The sequence below is a fragment of the Mesocricetus auratus genome, unplaced genomic scaffold (assembly GCF_017639785.1).
Source record: "Mesocricetus auratus isolate SY011 unplaced genomic scaffold, BCM_Maur_2.0 Super-Scaffold_100003, whole genome shotgun sequence".
In the NCBI taxonomy this organism is placed as follows: Eukaryota; Metazoa; Chordata; class Mammalia; order Rodentia; family Cricetidae; genus Mesocricetus; species Mesocricetus auratus.
Window position 1 is genome coordinate 66,414,854 of NW_024429188.1, and position 26,561 is coordinate 66,441,414.

The window sequence follows — 26,561 nt, forward strand, 5'->3', positions numbered from 1 at the left end:
GATTAGCCTCTGTGGTAGTTTGAATGCCATTTTCCTCATAAGTCTCAGGAATTTAACTAGTTAGTTCCCAGCCGGTGGCTATTTGAGGAACATTAGGAAGCGTGGCCTTAATTGAGGAAATATGTCAGTGGAGACAGGCTTTAAAGTTTTAAAAGACTGGCCTTTTTGTGTTGCTTGTTCTATTTCCTGTTTGTTATTTAAGATGTGAGCTCTCCCCATGGAGTGCACTTTTGTCCAGATGAATGAATGCTCTGTATTCCAGAGAGACACTTTCTGTCCATATCATCTTAAATACAGGTGTCCTGAAAGCAGAGGGAACAATGCCTGTCCAAATGTAATGAGGATGAAGGTCTGCTTGGGAGTGTCCTTTGAAGCAGGAAACAAACCAATTCTTACCCTCTCCACCACCCCACCCCATGCCACTCAAGAAATAAATAAAACCAACATTTGGCTCAAAAGAAAAAACGATGAATGCTCTCAACTGTTCCTTCTACTATGCCTGGTAATTGTTTCCACACTTCCCTGTCATGATGATGATGGACTCTTATCCTTCTGGAACCAAAATTATCTCTTCATTCCAGAAGTCTTCTTGGTCATGGTGCCTCATCATAGCAATAGAAAAGTAACTAAGTCATGCTCCCATTCCCCCAAGATTACTGACGATATATATTTCATATTGAACTTGGATAACCAGCATCCTCATCTACTTATCTCCTGCTTTTGCTTTGGTACGATAGTTTTCCTGCACTCATTATATATACTATTACCTACAGTTCATTAAATATTTTAGTCAGTATCTTATATGCATTGTTTCATTTTATAACCACAATAAACTTTAAATATAAGAAACATCCTCCATTACATAAACAAAAGAAATTTGGGTCTGGGGAAATTAATGAACTAGATTATGATCTGAAAGATAGCCGAGGGCAAAGCAGTTAATGGAGTCAAGGTTAAAATTTTGCCAAGGCCTGGTTTTTGTACTATGCCATGTTGTTTTTAGCTTCACATTTAAATTTATGATTCATAGTGACAGAGTATAATTTCAATAAATCATTGTATTACTCTGAATGGCCATATTTTTATCCATTAGTAATATAACTCATACCAAGGACTCAACACTAGATTTTACCCTTAAGTAGGCCTTGCCTGACCTACTTATCTTGCATTCCTCTACTTATCTCTACTAATAAACATTGAGATGTATAGAGTGTTATACTTTATATGGAAGTAGGGATCATTTAAGTTGTTAATCCCCTTCCACTATTATCTATGAAAGGCTTAAAATGTTTTCCTATCCATATGACATGGCTTATTACTTAAAACAATATTACTGTGGTTTATGTATTCCTTTAGATGTTGGGAGAAAGCAAATAGCATATGGTAAATAAAAGAGATATATGTAATACATTTTCATAACTATCAGAGCCTATACTTCATTTTCCATAAAACAACATAATCAGAGATTGTTCAGATGAAAACTAAGCAAATTTTAACAGCTATTAATTTTTGTAAGTGAACTATGAAGTATATTGTTATATGAATTCACTGATTACTTCACACCTGCACATTACTATAAAATGGTTGTAGTTTCTTAACTAAGAATGCTCCAAAGTAGAGGCTGGAGAAATGGCTCAGCCATTAAAAGTACTTACTGCTCTTATAGAGGATCAGAATTTACTTCCTAGCATCTATGTTTGCTGACTCAAAACTGCCTACAACTCCTATTCTAGAGATCTGATGTTTCTGGCATCTAGAGGCTTCTACTCACACACATATGTGCTTATATCCACATACAGGCACACATACATACACATAATTTTAAAATGATAAAAATAAATCTTTAAAGTTATAGTATAATTATAGCATTTCAGCTTCCCTTTCCTCCCTCCAAATCCCTCTATATACCCCTCCCTTGCTTTCTTTAAAATTCATGACCTCTTTTTCTTTGTTTATATATAAATATAAAATAAATAAACATGTAAATACAACATACATAGTTTCATAATGTTACTTGCATATGTATACACATTTTCAGAACTGATTATTTGGTATTGGATAACCACAAGCAGCATGGCATGACAACCCTAAGTGCACAGTAGAGGCATGTGTACCTTGACAATAACCAAAAGCTATCTAATTGGACTTAGGGACAACTCAACAGGGAGAAAATCATTCTTGGTACTGGAAACCTAGACAATAACCCAGTGATAGTGAATTTATGGATCTTGGAGGAGAACCTAAAACTGTTTCTTTAATAAACTAGCATAGCCGGGAGGCAGAGGCAGGCAGATCTCTGTGAGTTCAAGTCCGGGCTGGACCGATAGCCTCCAAAACAATACAGAGAAACCCTGTCTCGTAAAAAAAAAAACAAAAAATAAACTAGCATAATCAATACCTATATTCTAAACACTAAACATTTAACTTTGTACATATATATATAAGTGTAGTTCTCACTCTTCATCAAGTATACTTTTCTTCAAAAATAATCTTTTACAAAGTGTCCTAATGTAAACGGTACTTATTTATCAGAAACATACTAAAATTTTTGTGTTTCTAAAAAGTTTTTTATCATTATCTTCTTAATAGAAGTTTTTGTCACTGGGATGATATATACGTAACAAATATAATCTTTTTTACAAAGAATATGACAAAAGTATGTGCATAAAGATGCTATAAACGTATTGCTACATTTTCACAAATAATTTCATACAGGTATACCAGGACTGAGGTTTTTTCGTGTAGGTGTGACATTGACAATTGGACTGAAATCTTTATTCATGCTATATAAGAACTCTACCACAAAGGTATGTACTTAGATGCATAGCTTATTTTTTGGAAATGTCTGTAAGATGAAGTCAAATATTTTAAACATGAAATACTAGGACTTCCTTTTTGTCTTTGCCAAATTTTCCAGCCTTATCTTCCCATTTTGAAATCTGACAATATGAATGTATACATAAAGAATGGACTGTGTTCTCATTTTCATGTCTATGTTCTTTCTTCCTTTGCCTGGAATGAATTCACGTAACCAATTTCCTCTTGGTTTACTCTAATTGATACATCAGCTTCTATCTTATCTATAATTTCCTGTACCATTCTTTATTTGATAGGCTATCTCACTCTTAGTGTAACCTTCTTTTGTGATCCCATAAATCTTCCTGAATATGCTTATCATTATAACCTATCACAGGAAAATTGACTTTTTACGTATTTTCCTCTCTTTTAGACCATGAGTTCCTTCAGGGTTTTTATTCATGTTTGCATCCCATGCTTCATTTAGTACCTGGAAAATAGAAGACAATACGACATATTATGACTGAATAATTAGATGTATATATGTACAGAATAATAGAAAGGCAAGGATAAGTAGATGAAAAATAGATTATAATTATTTAAAACATAGACTTAGACAATCATCAATCTTACACTGTTAAGCTAAAGTATGTTAATTCATATAACCAGGAAGACATGTTCTCTGTTTCTTATAAAATCAGAATTTCTCCACTTCCTTTGTGCTATAACACTGGATTTCTGTTTCATCACATTTCACCTAGAATTTCTAAGGATTTGTTAACATTTATTCAACTGGTGTGGGAAAATGAGAAACATTTGTTTTACAACTAAAACTGATGTGCTTGCAGGCAAAGAAATATCAAGCTTTGAAAACCTTTTTCCCAGACTCTATCCAGATTTACAGACAAAACACAGTAAAATGTATATGTTTTGATTTGGCTCCCTGTGTTACTTATACACAAACTTAAGTGTAAAAGTATGCATGGTTTGATTTGGGTACAATAAAACATCTACTAAAACTAAATATATGCTGAAATCCTATTGATTTGTTTGGTGTGCTCTGATTCCATTCATATCAGCTAGATAATTCTGTGTTTATTGAAAATTAAGCATGATGGTGGAAGTCCTTTATATTTCTTTTATTGGTTGAATAAAACACTGTTAGGCAATAAGGTAGGAAGATAGGTGGGACTGCGAAAGGTAGTCAGACAGAGCCTATCACAGAGTCATGAGGCTGTCAAATGAGTCACAAAATGCCAGAGCATTACTGAGTAAGCCATAGCCTCGTGACAATACATAGATTAATAGAAATGGGTTAATAATTAAGACATAGTTAGCCAAATAAGAAGCCCTAATCATTGGCCAAAAGATTTATAATTAATGTGGTATCTGTGTGTTTATTTGGGGCTCAAGGGCCGTGGGACCAGCCGGGACAGAAAGCTCATGTAACATAAACAAGAATGAAGTCTTGTCTTTTAGTCAGTAGCTGTACATACTCTTTAGGATTTGTGGCTTATGATATTCTAAATATATTCTTAAGTGTTCAAACACCTTATTTTATGTTCTGTGGTCCTGAAAAATAAGCCATTTCAAGGAAATGATGTTTTGTAATACTGGAAGAAAAAAACATATGAAGAGATTGTTATTTTTTCCAAAACTATGCCCCCTATGTTATTTAAACTTTAATTATGGCAACATAATTTTTAGTAAATGTTACCCTTATACTTCACCACAAATGAAATACAAACTATACTCTTTTTGCCTCCTTAACTAACCAAAACTTCCTATAAATAAATTCCCTGTTAATATTAAGCAACATGTGTTTATAATTTCACTAAAGCCATTAAGAAGGCAGAAAAATTTGGAATTTGTATTGTTTTGGGAAAAGTCCAGTGTGGTGATTCATATTGTACAAAAGCAGTTACAAGAAATGAAAAATCTATGCCAGAGATAACTTTTATCATAGCAATGGCTTTGGGTAATGAAAAAGTAAAAAGCTCTTCTTCCTAGGATATTATTTGGATATGTAGAAAAAGTTAATAGGGTGATTGCAAGATGGTGCTTTGATGCCATCTCTACAAAACTGTAAAATGTGTTCAAACACTTGATTCATTCAGTAGTGATGCTCTGCTCCTTATATTTCAGTGTTCTTGTTAAATGTCCAATTTATATCACCATGTAAAACATTTCAACTCTAACTACCAAAGGAGTAATCTCCAAAGATCTAAGAAAAATCCTAGAAGTAGGAGAGGGAAAAATAAGAAGCATGGAAGAGAAGTGAACAGAAAATTTCTCAGGACTGTCAACTTGTCCACAGCTTCTCAGTTGTCCAAGAGACAGTATCACACACATTCATATTCCTCACAAGACACAAGTGTACTTTTAAGTCATGTTATGCCCACTGATGTCAAATATGACAGAGGAAAACCTTATTAAATGTTATATAAGAATTCAAACTGTTTCTTCTAGTCCATATCTTGTGTTTACTTGTTATCTCATACCTCACTCACTTGTTATAACTGAAATAAAAAATTGACTTTTCAGAAAGATATTCAGAATATCATATAAATTATGTTGATTCTGGACCTTGTTTTCCTACTATATTTCATAAGTTTGTTTTAGAGGATCACTGGGTTTCTTTTTAACCCATAATTTAGTTCTTAAAAGAAAAATCTTTCACATATATTGTAGAGGCTTGAATAATGACCCCCATAGAATCAAACATTTGAATGTTTGGTTTCCAGTTCATGGACTGTTTAGGAAGGATTTGGAGGTGTGGCCTTGATGGAGGAGGTATGTCACTGGGGATAGGTTTTAAGACTTCAAAAGCTATACCAGGCCCAGCTGTCTCTCTCTTCTTCTTCTTTAGTCTGCCTGAGGATAAAAACTAAGTTCTCAACTACTGCCTCAGCAACATGTCTGCCTGCCTACTGACATGATGATCATAGACATGCAGTCTGAAACTCTAAGCAAGCCTCCAACTAAATACTTCCTTTTTATGAGTTGCTTTGGTCATGCTGCCTTAAAGGGCACACAAGCCAGTTAAAGATGGCACTGAAGGGAAGTAAGGAGGGCAAGTCATGAGTTTTATATAAAAAAGGGCGATTGATTACCAAGATCAAACCAGATGAGGTCACTGCATGAACAGCTTATGTTCACTAGGTAAAGCATAGGGTGCCTAGGCACATGATAGGCTGACCTTTAAAACCATTGGCCGAGCCCAGCGGTGGTGGAGCACACCTTTATTCCCAGCACTTGGGAGGCAGAGGCAGGTGGATCTCTGTGAGTTCGAGGCCAAGCTAGACTGACAGCCTCCAAAACAATACAGAGAAATTCTGTCTGGTAAAAAAAAAAACATTGGCTGACTGTTTTCCTATTCTGTGTTTTCTTTTTCTTGTTTTTTTTTTTTTGCTTTAAAAGATGCTTGATGTGGAGCAATAAAAAATGTTCCTGCTTGACTAGATACTGTGCTGCATCTGATTGTCTCTAGGAACCCTCAAGGCTGGAGAACAGGCGAGTGGTACACATACCCTTCCCCAGACCCAGTTCAGACTTCCATGATTGAGCTAAGATGCTGTATCTGATACCCAATATGGGGCATGAACGACCTATATCTTGGCCGAGGCTAAGTGGTTTCTCAGGGAAAGTTAGACCCTTAGTATGGATAACTTCAGTAAGAAGTGAAAAGAGAATGAACCAGAGAAGCCTGCCAAAGACAAGGCAGAGGAGGAATGGGCCAAACCATCCACCCCAGATAACTCTAGATCCCTGTCTTACACTCCTGAGAGCAAGGAGTTTTGTTTCCCCTATACCTCCCTCAGGGAAGATTCATGTGACCTGGAACCCTATGATTGACTGAACAATGGCAGATTGAGACCTGGAAGCCTGATTTATGTGGATGCCTACCCAATCAAGGAGGGATGGAAGGATGCAACTAGCCCTCCACCCCCATTCTACCTGGTGAACTTGGTCCCTGGATCCAGCAGACCTCTTGGCTTGTATCCTTAGAAGGCTAAGGATCTTAAAACGTTCCACAAGGCCATGGTGGAATATGGCCCTAATTCCCCTTGGGCACAGACCCTGTTCCTGGACATTGCCTATCATCTGTGTGTCCCTAAGGACTGACTGGATATGAGTAATGCAGCCCTCCCTAGTTCTCAGTTTATCAAATGGTGTGTATTGGGATCAGGTAATGCCGTCTAGATTGAATGCCTGAGATAAACTAGATGATGGGCCTACTGAGTCCCCAGTAGCTGAGATGAGGCAGAAGCCCAGCACGCCCTTGTCAGAGTTTATAGACCAGGGCCAACAGAGCATTCAACACTGAGAACAAATTATCAAACTGCTGGTATGGGAAGGGATGAATGGGGAACATAAAATGGCCTGTGAGGGATTAAAAGATAGTTCCCTGAGCAGATAGGTAGTAGCCTCCCAAATGTAGGTACCCAGCACCAGCAATCCCAGTCTCTGGCCCTGGCCTTACAGCCACAGACAACCGCCATGACAGAGGCCATCAACCATGCCTTGGCAACCCAGGGTCAAGGGTCCTCAAGGCCAGTGGCAAAAGGGGCATGCTTTCGATGTGGGCAGGAAGGACATGTTAGGAGACTATCCTCAACACCCTCCCCACTAACAGGCCAGAAGAGGCTAAGCCCCCTTTCACTCCATGCCCTCCATGCAGGAAGGGAAACCATTGGAAGGAGGACTGTAGATCAAAATTTGACCAGGAGGGGAAGCCTTTAAACTAGAGGAAGGGTAGCCTCTAGCCCCATTATAAAAGGGAGGAAGCCTCTCTAAAAGTAAGATTTGAAGGTATCATATCCCAACAACACAAGCTCACTGGACTTTCCCCTTGATTGAAGGACTTCACCCCAAAAAGATCATTTCTATAGGTGGTAAGAAATTTTGCTACCTGTAGACGCAGGCAAAAAGAGAACAGTACTCAGGGAGGAGGAAGTACCTTCCACCTGGGAGCTTCCACCTGGGTCCCTAGTTTTGGGGTTGGGAGGTAACTCCCAATCAAGAGAAATAGTGACCTTAATGCACTGAACCATCCTAGACAGGGACCAAGGAAAGATATGCCCGTTAATGGTCAAAGGCCTTACTGCCAATTTGCTGGAACAAGACATGCTGGACCAAGTGGATGCTATTGTGACCACAGATCATCAAGGTTTTTATGATGATATTCTGGAAAAGGAAGAGGCACAAAGCGTGGGAAAGGAGGTTCACAGGGAAAGATTATTTTCAACTTTCACAACTACAGGGTGGAGCCTGAGAGGCCTATCGAGGCATATTCCCAATCATAAGGGCCACTGCCTCCCAAATGTCGCCTATCAGATGGGCACCAGGAAAACCCTAGGATTACTGTCACAGGTTAAGACTGGTAATGACCCTTGCTTTGCCAGTAATTCCATGGCAGAATTTTTTGATACATGGCACATTAAACATACTACAGGAATCCCTTACAATACTCAGAGACAAGCAATTAAAGAAATCATCAAAGTCTTAAAGAACAACTTTTAAAACAAAAGGGAGGAATCAGCCACCATTCACAACTAGGAATGGCTTTATTTACTATTAATATTTTGAACTTTTCTAAGGGAGCAACCCCAAGCTTGCCCAGAATCCTCTATATGAGAAATGTACATCATATCACATGTACCCTTACTGAAGAGGGAAAGAGGATTCCCCATTGTGAGACTGTGATGATATGTGGGTTCTGACTGTATCAAGGGGGACAAGACCAAGGGTTTTTCTTTTTTATTTTGGGGGTATTTTTTAAATTAAAATCAGAAGCAAGATTGTTTTACATATCAGTCTCGGTTCCGTCTCCCTCCCCTCCTCCCCTGACCTCCACTGACCCCCTATCCCATCCCCTTTCTGCTCCCTAGGGAGAGTGAGGCCTTCCATGGTGGATCTTCAAAGTATGTCATATCATTTGCAGCAGGGCCTAGGCCCTCCCCTGTGTGTCCAGGCTGAAAGAATATCCATCCATATGGAATGAGCTCCCAAAATCTATTCGTGCACTAGGGATAAATACAGTTCCATTAGCAGAGGCCCCAGGCCTCCTAACTGACACCCACATTCAGGGGTTCTGGATCTATCCTATGCTGGATTCCCAGCTAGCATTCTGGGGCCCATGAGCTCCCCCTTGTTTATGTCAACTGTTTCTGTGGGTCTCTCCAGCCTGGTCTTGACCCCTTTGCTCACCATTCCTCCCTCTCTGAAACTGGATTATAGGAGTTCAGCTCAATAGCTATAAGTATCTGCTTCTGCTTCCATCAACTACTAAATGAAGGCTCTAGGATGGCATTTAAGATAGTAATCGATCTCATTATTGGAGAAGGTCATTTAAGGTAGCCTTTCCACGATTGCTTAGATTGTTATTTGGAGTCATCCTTGTAAATCTCTGGACATGTCCCTAGTGCCAGTTTTCTCTTCAAAACTATAATGGCTCCCTCTATTATGGTATCTCTTTCCTTGCTCTCCTCTATTCTTCCCCTAACTCAGTTTTCCTACTCCCTCATGTCCGCCTCTCCCCTCCTCTTCTTCACTTCTCTTTGATCTTTATCAATAGAAGAACTATCCAGTCAACACAAGGCACATAATCCAGTTAAAGGTGGCTCCTAGGGGAAGTCAGAAGGGCAAGTGCTGAGTTGTTTACAAAAAAGGGTGGTTGGTTGCCAGGATTCCATCAGATGAGGTCACTGCATGACAGGCTTTATGGTCTCTTGGTAAAGCATAGGGCACCTAGGCACATGATAGGCTGACCTTTAAAACCATTGGCTGGCTTCCCCTTCCTCCCATTCCCCCCCCCCGCTGTGTCTGATTGTCTCTGGAATCCTAGGAGACTGGGAAATGGGTGAGTATCACACTTACCCTTACTGGGACCCAGCTCAGCTTTCTGTGGTTGGGTTAAGAACCTGCAGTGTTTCTTCAGAGCCTTATAATAGTAATTAACAGAGCAGTGCAATGTAAAAGTCACAGGGAAGGGGAGAGGGAGAAAGAGAGGTTCTGGCTACTTCTTTATGGCAATTCCTTCTAGCTCTTTTCATACTTGCACAATTTTAGAAGGACTCAGCTGCATTCTCAAAAGACAGTCCAGTAACTTTGTTACAGTTATATTTTCCTTTTTTATGGAAACATCTTGTTGCCATACAAATGTCTTTGCAGTCTAGCCACAAGGTTTTAAGGCCCTGTGATATTTTGTTTGACTGCTTGAAAAATCTGAAGCATTATGCACACCTTCACAGGATAAAGGTGTGAAAAAAAGATGTATGAGGTTTCAGGTAAAAAGGGCAAACCCATATCTATAAATACTTTTATTTCCTATTCAGGAATAAAAATGATTTGTGCTTAGATTGCCATATTGCCTCATCCCACAACTACACTATAATATATCACTATTACACAATGGAATTCTTTCTAGAGTCAATGTTCTGTATGCAGCAAGACAATGTGATTAGTATAATAGGTTTGCAATAATAACAGTATTTACTGTACAACATTACTATAACACTTAAATGAGGTAATATGCATTAAATGTTTAGCATACAATAAGTACTCAATAAATGAGACTTATTAGTTGTACTGCTTTAGGAGGATCTACTTTGTGATAGTGATATAATTTGAATTACAATGAGTCACATTATACTAGCTATATTACCACAGATATATCACTCAACAAGGAATTAGGACAAATGTAAACTACTTTAATTCAGTAAATCTTACAAATTTTGAAGCTACCTTTGAAATAATGTGGCTTCAAGGAAATGACAAAAACTGGGAAAAATAACAGAACTTAACTAGAGACCACATACTACTTCTCTGCTGTTCATTAGTCCATAGAATTAGCTTCCTTTCTCACTAGCTCCTTTCACTGAAATTCTACATATATTTTTTATGGGGTAATTACTGGTATGAGTGAAGGGCCATTTTAAATGAAATTATCTATTGATAGAAAGTAGGCAGAGGTCATTTCTCAAAGATATAAAATGGAGATAAAATATTAGGTCATCTAACAGAATGACATGTGAAATTATCCCACGCTTTTGAAGGAGACATTACATTTGAGTTTTCTCCACCATCTTGCATAATATAAATGAACATGCTTTGAAGGGATTAAGGTCAGCTTCCAGTTGCTCCAATATTGATACCTTTATTCATTTAAAAGTTGCAATTTTTCTAGAGAACTAGAATATTTGTAATATAGATTCAAGTATATATACACCTATCCCTAAGTGAACAAATTATTTTTCTATTTGCTCCATTAGTATTTAGAATATTTTATCAGTATTAATTTCAGAATCATGAAGAACAGTAAGTAAACCTCTTACTAAACATGAGCCATACATAGATGACAGAAATGTCACCCTTCTCAGCTTGCATAGAAACTTCAAGAAATATGAAGGCTAACTGACAGGGAGGAAGTTTCCAGCTTAGTTCATGCTTAAATTTGCTGTCTTCTACATTTGAAGTGCATGGTATGGTATCGTCAACAAAAAGAACTTACCATCTAGTTCTGATAGGCAACCAAGAGAAATGCCACTAGCTTCTATTATTTTGGAGAAATCTGAGCCCTCTTTCACTAACAACTTACAGTGATTAATTTTGAACTTATATTTTTGTTTAATAACCTATGACTTCTCGAAACACTGAATCAGGATACATCCACTCAAGTTATTTTACTCTGTTTTTCAAATTATGTTTCCTAATTAGTCTTAGATATAGGTTTCCAAAAGAACAGTGCATAAATTCTTGCTTTAGGTTGGCACATACCTCTTATATGCAGCTGCCCTCATCTCCTAAACCTTTTCATACCCAGTATCCCTTTATTTTCTTTCATATCAAATGTGTTCTATTATCCCTTGCCCTTAACATCACACCATTGACATTTTCTGGGATAATTTCCTATACAGACATTCAATTCAACTAAGGCATACAAATAAATAACAACATTTAAGAAAGACCATTCATTTCTACTCACTTTCCTTCAAATATCATAATTTAATCTTTCTTTACAGCTGGATAAAATTCTTGTGTGTATATTACTGCAATTTATTTAATCATAAATCTACTGATGGACATCTGTGTGATTGCTGTTGTGAATAGAGCAGAAAGGAATAAATATGTTAAGTCTCTGTGGTAACATATAGAGTCTTTTGGGGATATATGCATTGATAGGGGAAGTTCTGTGTATTTGTCAATAAAGAACTGTTGGCCAGTAGGGAACCAAGATAGGTGGGACTAGGAGTCCAGGAGGATTCTGGGAAGGAGAAATACAAGAAGTCAGGATGTAACACCATGGGGTAGGAAGCCCGGAAACCTCTCCGGTAAGATAAATACTTAGATTAGCAATTATGGGATAAATACTTAAGGCAGAGCTACAGTAAGAAACAAGCAAGGCCAACAGCTTCATAATTAATATAGCCTCCTGTGTGTTCATTTGGGACTGATGCAGCTCTGGAACCAGGCTGGCGGGAAGGCTTCTCTCAAGGAAAAGGCTTCTCTTTACATAATGGTGTCAGAAGTGGGATGATGAATTTCCACATAGAATGAAAAAAGCTTTAAATGAGTTTTAGAAACGAAAGAATGGAGAAAAGCATGGATTCTTGGTAGTAGCATTTTCTCAGGTGGGCTCTGTTTTGCTAGCCACAAGCAAAGTCACGTGTCTTACTTAAAGGAGTCTTCCTGTCTCAGCATAAAAAAAAGGTTCTTTTAAGAGGCTCTGCTAACAATTGAAAAGTTGTATGGAGAGCTAGAAGTGGCAGTGACCACATCTCCAAACCGACAGCTTTTGCTGGATTTCAGCATAGACTGAGGCGATGAGCTGGAATCACGCTTACACCTGCCATCTTGGAAAAATGACAGTTTAAACAGCCGCGGTTTTAACAGATGAGACACGTGGCCAGAAAAACATAAAGATTTACAGTAAAGTCAGACTTGGATGAAGAAAAATCTCTAAAGGTTTACAGTGTGTTTAAAAATATACATACAATATAAAATATTTTTATTTATTTTTCTCTGAGACAGGATTTCCCTTTGGAAATCTGCAGCTCTGGAACCAGGCTGGCGGGAAGGTTTCTCTCAAGGAAAAGGCTTCTCTTTACAATGCATAAGTAGTATATTTGAATTATATTGTAGTTTTATTTGTAAATTTTGAGGAACCTCCTGAATTATTTACATAGTAGCTGTATATGATTACATTAACCACAACAAATGAATAAAGTGATCCTTTTTCTCCATGTTTTATCCAGCCTTTTTTGCCATTTGTATTCTTGATGGTATCAATGTAGATCACAAGGAAAAGGATACCATATTATTTTCTGGAGCCAATTTAGTGACACAGCCTAAGAGCATAGATTTAAGTTGTTTCAAATTCTATGTTCCCACACGGAAGCAGTTTCATGAAGTTTTATAGCTGTTTAGAACAAAGAACATCATAAATCAAGGCAATTTTAAAATACATTGGTAAACATACCAAAGAGGCAACTATGGTGAGTTTGGAAAAACCTTTCTATAAGCTCAACATGCTACTGAGGTTTTGGGTTGGAAGCTAGAATTCTACAAATTAATAGGGTCGAAAAGGATTTTGCTTTGTTTTGTTTTGTTTTTATCTATTAGTTACTAGTGTTAATTCCAGCATATAGGAATGACTATTCTGAGGCACAGAAGTAACCCAAGATAATGTAACTAACCTCTGGTACTGCAACATTCTAGTCTCCCCACATCACTGCATATCTAATTAATCAGTCTCTGAAAACACACATTCTTTCCAGGAATTCTGTTGACACAGGACACTATATTGGTCAAGCATCATATTTTGTGAATAGGGGTGCATATTATTTACTTATTACTTAATATTATAAATTCCCTCAATCTAAGAAGGCTCGTTCCTAGGATCTGATGTAAATCAGGCTGGCAGGCAGGACAGCAGTCTTCAGGAGAAAGGAATAGCAGATAAAGGACATTGGGAAAGAAACACTTAGATACTATCAAAAATATTTGCCTTCATTATCAGGTTGGAAATTTTTTTATACCCTCTATTTATGACATAACATTTACATATGTCAGAATGACTACAACTAATCTTAACAAATCAAGGAAACAACTTTCACTAGTGGAGTGAAAATAACAGATGAAACAAACAGATTTGAAATAACAAAAATAGTTTCATATATTTAAGAAGGTTGACCACATACCCCCCATATTTACAATTATTTGAAATCTGTGAACATTTTTTATTTAAATGGTTATAAGTGTGTGCATGAGAAAGAGAGAGAGAGAGAGAGAGAGAGGAACATGTGTATGTGTAATTATAAAGACAATGAAAAAAATGAATCTTTCCAACATGAGTTTTGAACAAGGTTGGGGTTTAGGGTTAGCAAACAGCTATAACAAAAAGGCATTCTGAACTGAAAGGACATAATATTTTAATATATAGCTTATTTAAAATCAAGATTAGCATTATTTTAAAACTGTATCACATAGTATATTAGACAATATGAACAAATTTTACAACCTAATTACAAAAATATTTGAGAAGCAAAATGTTGAGTTTCTTAGAATACTAGATACTCGGTGGCATTGAAGATGAGTACCATCTGGCGTTTTTAAAGTCCACATAAATGTACTCTCAGATAGTGTAAGGCAGTTCACTGCCTTCTAGGAGTGACTTAGAATTATCTGGAAACAGTCCTAACCTTTTAATCACATTGAAGTCTTTGATGTGCTGCCTTTTTTAAGTTGACAAAATCATGTTGTTTTTTATCCTTTGAGAAAACTGTAACTAATTATAAATTTTAGTCATCAAAGTTGAGGTTTTTACAATATTATGTACTATTTTTACCTAATAGACTAAATTTTACAAATATATTTAAATATCTGTTTATTAAAACAAACCCACAATTTAATAGGAATACAGTAAGTGGGAACCACTCTTTAAAGAATTATGGTAAAAAATGATTGATTATCTATAAATCAAAGGGTTTGTCCAATGGGAAAGCATATATATCAAAATTTAATCATATGTTTTAAAAGTCCATTTATTAAAAGGATAATAAGAACAAATCAGTTAAGGAAATTATTGGAGAAAATCACGAATATTCAATTAACCATTAAAAATTTTATAACATTTATAATATTTTAACTTAGCATAAACCATGTTTATTTTTCACACAATTATTCACAACATGTGATAATATTATTATTGAAAATTTTAATTAAGGTAATCTTATTAAAATATTTAATGGATAATTTCAAATGAAATTTCAGGAACTGATCTCTAAAACACAGAAAAACATGTGGTAACATAGATATCTAATGAGTCATAAAACATAAATAAAGCACTTTAATATTTTGTTTTCTTAGCCAAATTTAAAATAAATTATTAAATATTTGAGATATAGCAGGTACTTAGAAAAAATTGTTTTAAGAAGCATTTACTTTTATTAGGACCAACAAATAGGGGAAAATTAGGAAAAGGCATCCAGATCAAGATAAAGATTTATGACTTCATCATTTTTAAAGTACAAAAGAAATATTAATATTTTTTAAAAATTATATCATTATAGTGTGACCTATTATGATCATCTGTAAACTCTAAGTATCTGTGTAATCCCCAATGTAGTTTTGTAAATTGACAATTTAAAAAATATATATTTGATTTTTTTCTTAAATGGGCTTGGCTAAAATAAGGATCTTGAAAATCCTGTCTGTTTATTTGATTTTGAAGAAGCAGTAATGGTCAAAACTTTTCTTAAAATCCAAAAAATGTTTCCAATCACACATGTACTTACATGTAAGAAAAACATGATTAAAAGCAGATGACATATTATTGTAATCTTTGGGATAAAGAGTCTAGTATCTCAAGGAAGGTCAATTGTCTAATATGTAAAAAAAATTATCCTGGGTTAGGCATAATCATCCCATAATTTTAATTTATGGCTTCAAGCAATAAGAAAAATTTTATAGAAACAGAATTGTATAAGGAGATAACATCATAACCACAGCTGTATAATAATGTAAATCTTGTCCTTAAAAGCAGGATTAAAAGATTTTAAAATTTTCGCTGAAAAACTCATACTAATTGTCTCAAAGAAATATTTTGGACAATTAGGTATCTCTATTGGGTTTTTTTACCTTTCATTTCTTTCTTTTTCCTTTCCTTCTTTTCTTGCTTTCTTCAATTATTTATTGATTATAGGCCAAATCCACTTTGTTATCAAGCAATGAGAGTAATACATATTCACAACATACAGATGAATTGTCCTATAGTATCTCCCCCTTTGTGTCTAATCAAAATGGGAGATTTCAAATTTAACATAGGAAAATTACATACAACAAATCATTTCTCAAAATCTATAGTTGAAATATCTAGTCTATTTGTATTTGACAAAATTAGAGAAAACATTAATTATCTATCCTATAACTTTGGATGTAAACTTTTATATATTATTTGTTTTATAATAACTACTAAAAATGTCTATAACTATAATTATCTAATCTTCAACTCCATCAAAGACCTGAGAAGGAAATAATATTGCCAGAGTAAGCAGGAAGTGCAGGTATGCAAATTTTAAAAAATGTGAGAAATGACATAAGCAGTTGGTTGCCTGGACAGTCGGACAACTTTCCTCAGTAATGATGGGGCATCCATCTCCTGCTCGTGGGCCTAGCATATCTGACAGACTTTCTATGAATCAGGGAATTTTAAAGGACTACCCTGACTTGCCTTTTCAAAGCTCAGCATTCAATTTTCTTGCATACTGCTGGTCCAGGTTCAACAGTAACTCTCAGAAAATGAGGGAAAGTCAGTTTCTTTGCCCACATGGATATATTTTGCCATAAAGAAAATCTACTCCTTACAGAGTTTCTTTGATGCTCATTGTCTTTTCTGGAGCGATTTTTTCTTGATTAAATATATATTTGGTGATATATCATTTTTGTTTCTTAAGATTCCAGTTTTACTATGAGCCAAAATGAAGCTGAGCCATGTTACTAACTTGGGTTTACATGTACATGCACTTGTATGCCAGTTTGGGACTGAGGAGATTATAAAACAAACAAACCATAATCACAAGAAGAGAGATAGTTTACATATATAACCTTATATAAGGCATACTATTAAACTGAAATATTAAACATCATGATTTTTTAGGATTATTTTTTCTATTATCTTCCTTGTGAAAAGGAAGGAACATAGAGTTCTTTTTTTTTGTTTTACGAGACAGGGTTTCTCTGATTGTTTTGAAGGCTGTCGGTCCAGCCTGGCCTCCAACTCACAGAGATCTGCCTGCCTCTGCCTCCCGAGTGCTGGGATTAAAGCCATGTGCCACCACCACCTGGAACATAGAGTTCTTTAGCAAATAAATTGCCTATTAGCTAACATGAACCAACCTTAACAAAAATTTTGCTATGAACAGCAATATATAAAAACAATTTGAAGAAATTATATAAACATTGTTATCAATTATATAAAGCAATATATGTGCATACACATAGAATATTTTTGGAAGGAAATCCTTATTAAAATTTTTGTATATAACCTTAAAGATTTATGAAATACTTCATATTTTAAAATATATTTTAGCAGAGTTTGAGATGCTTAGAGTATTCAAATTTATTAATAGTCAATCTCAGTGTCTGTGCTACTGGTGTTATGTGCAAGAAGCATCTCCTGTACCAATTTGTACGAGTGTACCATGTACCTTCTCTTCTAAGAGGTTCAGTGTGGCTGGATTTATGTTGAGATCTTTGATCCAATTGGACTTAAGTTTTGTGCATGGTGATAGATATGGATATACTTGCAGTCATCTACATGCCAGCATCCAGCAGCATTTGTTGAAGATGCTTTCTTTTTTCCAGTGTACAATTTTATCTTATTTATCAAAAATCAGGTTTTCATAGGTATGTGGGTTAATATCAGGATTTTAAATTTGATTCCATTGGTCTATCTGTCTATTTTTGTGCCAATACAATTCTGTTTCCAGGCCTATAGCTCTATAATAGAGTTTGAAGTCAGGGATGGTGATGCCCCTGTATGTTCCTTTATTGTACAGGGTTATTTTGTCTATACTGGGTCTTTTGTTTTTCCATATAAAGCAGAAGGTTGTTCTTTTGAGGTCTGTGAATTATTAAGATGGGATTTTGACAGGGATTGAATTGAGTCTGTAGATTGCTTTTGGCAATATTGCCAGTTTTGCTATGTTGATCCTACTTACCCAAGAATTTGGGAGAGCTTTCCATTTTATGCTATCTTCTTTAATTTCTTTCTTTAAAGATTCAAAGTTCTTGCTATACAAGTCTTTCACTTGTTTGATGAGCATTACCACAACATATTTTATGTTGTTTCTGGCAATTATAAAGGGTGCTATTTCTCTGATTTATTTGTTTTTTTTCTGATAAAGGCGACAACTTTATCCCAAAGGGATTTATATAGGGGAAGGAACTCTGATTTCTTTCTCAGCCCGTTTATCTTCTGTATTTATTAGGGCTACTAATTTTCACAGACACTGAGATCGAGAATTTATAAGTGGGACCTCCTGAAACTTAGAAGTTTTTGTAAAGCAAAGGATGCAGTCAACAAGAAAAAAATGGCTGTTCACAGAACAGGAAAAGATATTCAAGAACCCCACATCTGACAGAGGGATTATTTCCAAAATATACAAAGAACTCAAGAAGCTAGTCCCAAAAACATTGAATAATCCAAAGAAAAGTTATGGTACAGAACTAAACAGAGAAATCTCAATACAGGAATCTAAAAGGGCTGAAAGATACTCAAGAAATTACTCAACATCCTTAGCCTTCAGGGAAATACAAATCAAAACATTTCTAAGACACCATTTCCTATTCTCTAACTCTAATTTAAAAAGGCTCTAATCCTGTATTTACCTCATATATTAAGTAGAATCATATATGAATATCTATCTAAATATATAGATACTCAATAAAAATGTTTAGAGGGAGGGAACGAAATATATATTTTAGGTATTGGCTAATGTGGTTTGAAAGCTAGACAGTTCAGTCTCAGAAATTTGAGTCAGCATGGTTTTGATCTATCAAAGTGGTGATGTTGGTTCTCAAGTTCAAGAACTGCCCTCACAAGATCTCCTGAGTTAATTGTGAGCATGGGGGAAGGGAAAGGGAGTTAGGAGAAAGTGAAGGGAAGAAGAGGGAAACATGATAGAGCAGAAAGAGCAAGAAAAGAGGGAGCTATTATAGTGTTAACGAGAAAACTGGTACTAGGGGAATATTCAGAGATCTACAAGGATGTCCCCTATATAGCAATCTAAGCCAAAGTGGAGAGTCTACCTTTAATGCCCTTCCCTAATAATGAGATTGATGACTACCTAACTTGCCATTGTAGAGCCTTCATCCAGTAACTGATAGAAGCAGAGGCAGACACCCACAGCTAAACACTGGAATCCAGTTGCAGAGAGGGAGGAGTGATGAACAAAGGGGTCAAGACAAGGCTTGAGAAATCCACAGAAATAGCGGACCTGAACAAGGGGGAACTCATATACCATAGACTGATAGCTGGCAAATCAGCATAGGACTGATCCAGACCCTCTGAATATGGGTGTCAGTTAGGAGTCCTGGGCAATCTATGAGGCCTCTGGTAGTGGATAAGTATTGATTCCAATATATGATTAGACTTTGGGAGCCCAATCCACTTAGAGGGCTACTCTCTCAGGTGAGACACACTAGGGAGGGCCTAGGCCCTGTTCCAATCATATGACAGACTTTGTAGAATCTGCATAGAAGACCTCACACTCCCTGGGGAACAGAAAGGGTATGTGTTAGGGGGTCACTTGGAGTCAGGGGAGGAGGGGAGAAAAACATGCAAAACAAGTTTTAATTTACATTTTATAAATGAAAAAAAATAAGAATTTTCCTGAAAACAAAATTTCCTCTTCTTTGGGTAATATAAGCCTGAATTTTCTTTTAACTTTGCATTAACATTTAAATGTCTTCTACCAAACACCCATTCATATCAACATTGGACCAGCATTCTATCAAATATTTACAAACAATGGCCTAATAGGTGAGGAAGTAAATTTTTAAATTTTAAAAAAGCGCGTTTCCCTAAGCTATTACTTAGCAAAGTAACATGTATGTTCTTTAAAATTTTCATACCTATCAAGCTCATTAACCTTCAATAAATTTCTTGTCCTTTGATTTTTCTCGAAAGCATTCATTACTGTTGACAGTTAATGAAATGTCAATTGCTAAAATATACCATCATAGGTACAAATGCTCATAAACTCCTGTGCTCTCATCAAGATTCTGTAAATAGCTGGGTGGTGGTGGCGCACGCCTTTAATCCCAGCACTCGGGAGGCAGAGGCAGGCAGAACTCTGTGAGTTCGAGGAGGGCTGGACCGATAGCCTCCAAAACAATACAGAGAAACCCTGTCTCGTAAAAACCAAAAAAAAAAAAGAGAGATACTGTTAATATTGCATTTGTTCTTAATCAGTACCACTTTACAATTATTACTTTTGAATGTATTTCAAACATTTTATGTTGACTTTGCAGGAAACAATATTCAGTATATAAGATTCCTGAAAATTGTCAATATTGTGCTTTAGTGAATTGTGTGATATATGCAAAAATATCTTGGAATAGATAGTCATGGACTACCCAGTATCATTTGGGGAATATTACAATATTTGTTTTAAAAAGCATTTAAAATAACATTTAATGTTTTGTTAAGTGGGAAATAAATATTATTGTTTTAAATATTCATTTTTTCCTACTGAGAAACAAAATCATATGAGAATTTTCAGCTAGTAAAATTACTCACATTTCATTTTTCCACATGGAAGCATTCTCCAAGTGTGGGACTCAAATGACAGATATGGCAAAATTGAAGAGAAAAATGAATTCCACAAGTTTTATTTCACAATTTAAGGGTAATAATTTCTCATGCCAGAGCAATTAACATATGCTGAAGCTATTTCAGCTTTATTTGTTAACTTAAACTTTTAATACTTTGTTTGTTCAAATGTACAATGTAAATATCAACAAAAAGAAACAACCTTAAAGCATTTTTTTCTATGTCTAATGGCTAGGTTTGCAGCTTCTTCCATCATACCAATGACTTCCCGTGGGCAATCAACAGCATGGGTTGTTGCCTGTATTGTCAAGGATATGCAGTAGACTACTTGACTAAAAGGGGACATTCCTACCTGGGAAACTAGGAATTTGATCAATAATGACCTATGAATTCTGAGGTATGCTTTGGCCACACAAACATGGTACTTCGGTTCAAACTATCTTAAATATTGTTTTTTACTAAATTTCCTACAATGGTTGCCTCATGATTTTTCAAACATAATTAATTTTTGCTGACTTTTCCCAAACCTCTCTTTTCCCCATCTATCTGGCTCCCAGTATCACTTAAATATTTCAAACACACTTATTTTCCCTTCCACTTTCATATCACAAGTGCTCCACTTCTTTTTATTTACCCTAGTATAGGGAGAACATTCTGACCATGCCTGTTTGGGTGTGGTCAAAGGTACTTGGAAGTAAGGGGCATAAAAGAGCTGGGGGTGTGTGAAGAGACATGCTCTCTTTGGGTCCCAGTCAAGTCTTGGAGAGCAGCAAGGGGACCTTTGGTTCTCAGCTTTCTTGGCTTCTTATGTAAGTGACTTCTCCCTCAATCAAATATCATATGACATCCCTACTTTGCATAGCTTAATATTTCCATGATACCCTAGAAAATGTTTTATTTAAATTAAAAACAATCTGATTTTACATACCAATCCCAGTTCCTTCTCTCTCCTGTTCTCCCAATCCTCCTACCATCTCCCTATCCCACCCACTCCCCATTCACTATTCAGTGATTGCTAAGGATTGCCAGTCATCTCCACAAACAAGACAGAAAAGAAGAGATGTTATCTTATGAACTTGGCTTTTAAAACATTAATATGGATATTGTATGTTTGTGTGTGTGATGAGAATAATGATTAAAAGATGTATGCTATCAGGAAAAACTGTCAGTATTGATATAGATTATAAATTTCAGCAAACAAGCAAATTGAGAAGAAAAAATAAATTGACATTTGGCTTTATAGAAGTATTTGTAATTATAGTCATTTTTGAAGTGTTCGTTATGTATGTCTAATTGTCATGCAGTTCACCAGTAATTATGCACATCATGGAATATGTATCTTATGATTTACTTTTCAAAACCTTGAGGTTTGCTGCGGCACTCAACTTCATAAAATATTCTCTAAATTTTGTGATTTACTTCTTTTGGTTAGTAAACAAGGAAAATAACACTGTGTGAACAGATAATGTCATGAGCCTGGTTGAGTTGTGACTGAGCTGACCTGGCAGATTCACATTTTATTCAGAAAAATGCAGAAATGTTGTTTCATCAGAGGTCAAAGACAAAGCTTTCCAAATACTTCTCTAAATTCAATTTGTTAAATTAATGCAATAAATACAAAAAGTGATAGCACAATAATGTAGTCATGAGATGCTAAGGGAATAGTTTGACTACATAATTATTTTCACTGTTCTTTTATTCCTAGTGACTTGCCACTTTGAGCTGCAGATGTAGTTGTAACCCAATGGTTTCCTCGTGGGTCATTTTCAAGACTGAAGTGTATTAACTAGATTAATCTCTGAAAAAAATACCTGTTGACTCAAAGAAATATAATGTTTTCAAAAAGAAATGTAGCTAAGTTTTTCTGTGTCAGTGCTAACAGGTAATATGTTGAGTTCTTTGAGATGGTTTCATATGACAACTTCGAATATTTGTTGTTCACAGTTAAATTTCCCCAGATACCTGGCTGAGGCCTACTAATATGTCATCTTCATTCATATAGGGATTTTGGATCATGGTAATAGTTCAGAGATGTGAATCTATACAGTCATTCAAAAATAATCATTTTATGCTAATCATGTATTCAACTACAATTATGATGGGTAGGCACTTTGATATTTTCTCTTTGGAAGCCTTAAGACCTTCATAATGTAGTTTTGTTAAATAGCTACACTTAGGCTACCAGGATATAGGATATTCTAGTTACTGTACTTGCCCTCCAGCAGTATCCATTTTGAATTAGATTGAGTTGAATGAGAATAATTTCAAATTTCTGATAATACCATTTTCATTTTTCTATTTTCTAGACACCTCCTCATGCTCCAATTAATTTTTGTAGCCTCTAGGTTCACTTGAAACATTACTTCCAAGGTGCTGAATACATACTGTTGGTATTCACTCTGCCTGTAGCAAAGAAAGATTAGTAGTGCCAGCTGGAATTTGTTAAAAATCTATTAAGATAAGTAATTCTCTATATTACCCGTGATGGTGTAAACGTACTTATATAAAAATTCTTTCAAAAGCAATACGACAGGTTAAATATTTTTGATGTTGGAGCATTATTAATTAACCATTTTGGATTCCATTCTTTGGAAGTACACTCACAGGTTAACAGTATTATTAAGATCTTAGCCCTTTTGATGTGATTTAATTTTATCAAACTAAAGCACATAACAAGAAAAGACTAGGTTTACTAGTGCTAAAGTGAAATGTGTAGTGTTTCAAGTCAATGTTTAATAATTTCTAAGTGTAAATACTTTATAATTTTTGTTTTAGGAAGTATTTCAAAGAGCTCTGACTCCTGTGCAATGTTTATACCAAAGAGGAGAGACTAAAGAAACACCAAATTGCCAAGAACATTCTGAAGATTTTCATTGAACTGCAAAATAAATAATCAACATATCATTTGCAAACTCTGCTCTCATATTTCTCAATATCATGGTACACTTAAGGTCTATCATCTATGAGAAGCATAGTTTAAAATTTTTATTGACATTTTCTATACCTGAATCATGCTGTTTTGCAAATGAAAATGTTTTATAATCCCAGAGACTGCTTATAGGATCAGCCTGCCGCTTCCAAAGAAATTAATAAAGACTCTTGGATGGATGGTGGAAGTTGTTAATTGCTTACAACAGTCTGGGATGTGTATTTATTATTAAAATGAATTTCTTATAAAATGAAAACTGACTCCTCAAAGAGATGTGAAAGCCAAAGGGATTTGTTCAAATTATTGGGATATTTACTTCAACTGTAAAGCTGTAATTCTAGTAATATTATTGAGAAGGGTCAGCATCAACAAAAATAAAACAAGACAACATGAGAAAAAAATCAATGAAAAGATGCATGACAGGCAGGAAAAGGCAACTGAATCATATATTAACTGGTCCTCACTAGATTATAAACATATTGTGGAACTTGGTGTCTTCCATTAGTAATATATTGCAGATAATTTAGTGTACAATAGGAGAATCATAAATATTTGTAGATTTTCATAAGGAATGACAATTTCTGATTGGCTACTAATCAGGAAAAGATATTTTGTCCTATAACTACTGTTTTGTTATTTGATGGTATTTGATCCCGAAAAATTTTCCCTTGAGTGCTTTTTTTTTAATTTTGGAGAGTAAAAAATAAAGTATTACACTAAAATGTATTCTGAATTCAGGTTAATTAATTCATTAGTTTAAAAAGTCATAATGAATGTGTTTGAATAACTGTATGACAAGTAAATAACAAAGAATGTAATGCTAAACCCCATAGTAAAATAAAATGAATGGTTTTGACTAATTTCTGCTAGTCAAAATATATGCATCTGTCTGTCCAGGCAGTATCTTCAACATACTAATCAATCATTCAAACCCTGATCTATGTTTTCACTGCCTTGGGTTGTTTGAAACAATCTCTTTATATAGCATGAACTCAATCTCACCTCCAAATTTTCATTCTCTTTTTTCCAGACAGGGTTTCTCTGTGGCTTTTGGAAGCTGTCCTGGAACTAGCTCTTGTAGACCAAAATGGTCTCGAACTCACAGCAAATTTTCATTCTTAAGCACCCCCCTACTAAATTTTGAAATTGCTATGTTTGATTTCAAAATGTATTGAGGGAAACTAATTGGTAAAGGACTTTGTTGTGGTGTGAAAATTATAGAGTATATAATAACAAAAATGACCATGATTCCACTATCCATTATAACCTATGAAATCAGATAGATAGATAGATAGATAGATAAAGCAAGGTACAAGGTTATTCAGGTACAAAGAACAATAAAATAGTATAAGTACTTGTTTCATAAATTGATATTTACACTTAGTTCTTATAATCCTTTTCTGTCTTTTTTCCTAGTGAGCTCAATATTATTAAACATTAACTCCAAGTTCACTGGCTGATAGTGGAAACTTAACATATATTGTGAAGTTAAGAAATATTGAATCATATTGATATAGTTAGTACATTTACATTTTTGAAGACTTGTTTTTGACTGGGTAGTAGTTGCCCACACCTTTAAACCCTGCACCTGAGAGGCAGAGGTAGGGTGATCTCTGTGAGTGTGAAGCCAGCCTGGTCTACAAAGAGAGTTCCAGGACAGGCAGGGTGGTTACACAGAGAAACCCTGTCTCAAAACGAAAGACTTGTTTATTCACTATTCTTTATTTGTGTCTCTGTGTATGAGAATGTATGTGCATATAGGTGTATGGTGCACTGCACATGCATGTGCAGGTTCATCTGCCTGTGTACAATAATGGAGACCACAGCAGGGTTCCCAGCATCACCTTCTGTCACTATTTCTATGAAACATGTTACATTCCTAAACATGGGATTTCTGTTTCTCAGCAATCTTCCTGTCTCCCATCCTTAGAGTTGGGATGAGAAGGCATACATGTAATGTAATTTTATCTTCTTTAACACACTCTGTACTCTTTTTTGCCTTCCCTCTTATAATATATTCTGGACACTAGGTCTTTTTCAGATGTGTTTATTGCAAATAATTTGTGATTTACTTTTTATTTCTGTGGTTGTATTCTGTGGTTTATAAAGGACTTTAAATTTATAATGTTATATTTATTATATTTTTATCTTTTATTACCTATTTCTCTACTATTGCCAAGATTTTCTCAACTATTTTAAGTATATTTATAATACTTGTTAACCATCACTGTCACTAATATATATTTATAACACTGTGATTGATGGAGTGTGATACACAGCTCCAATCCCAATAATCTATGAATACAAATTGTGTTTCTCTTGCTTTGTCTTCAATGTCTTCCAGAATTATTCTGTAGTGTTCATCATGCAGAACTTTTGGTTTCTTGATCTTTTTACTCTATTTTTCATTGATTTGATGTCACTATAAAAACTGGATTAAAGAGTTTATTTTTATATTGCTAGTTTTTTATGGAAGAAGTGCAATTAGAGTTTGCAAAGATACAAGTCAAAAGGAAGAGTGATACAACTTGAAATCTGTTAAGAGCAAAACATCAGTGTATTATTCAACATCATTCAATATTGTAGCTCTGAACATATCTGTATAAAGATTAAGTTTGTGTAGTATCTAGGGGTTAATAAAACCTTTCCATCTACATATAATCTAAGGTTTTCATGGTTTTGTAGGGGAGATTACTGAGATTTTAATGCTTAAGTTTCTTATATATAATAATATATAGTCAGGTATGTCATGTTATTTATAGCAATTCTTACATGAGGGATTGTTTTAAGTCTGCAACTGATTAATTATACAGTTGAGGGAAAAAGCTTAACTCCCCACAAAAATGTTAGTACAATGGTGCTAATCAGTATGTTTCTGCTGTATATACTTACTTGTATCATGGGCATTTCATTGCATTATTACATCTTTCTAATCCCACGAAAATAAATATTGCCAAAATTTAAGTGCTTTTATTAGTCCAATTTGGATTTCCTTGAAGT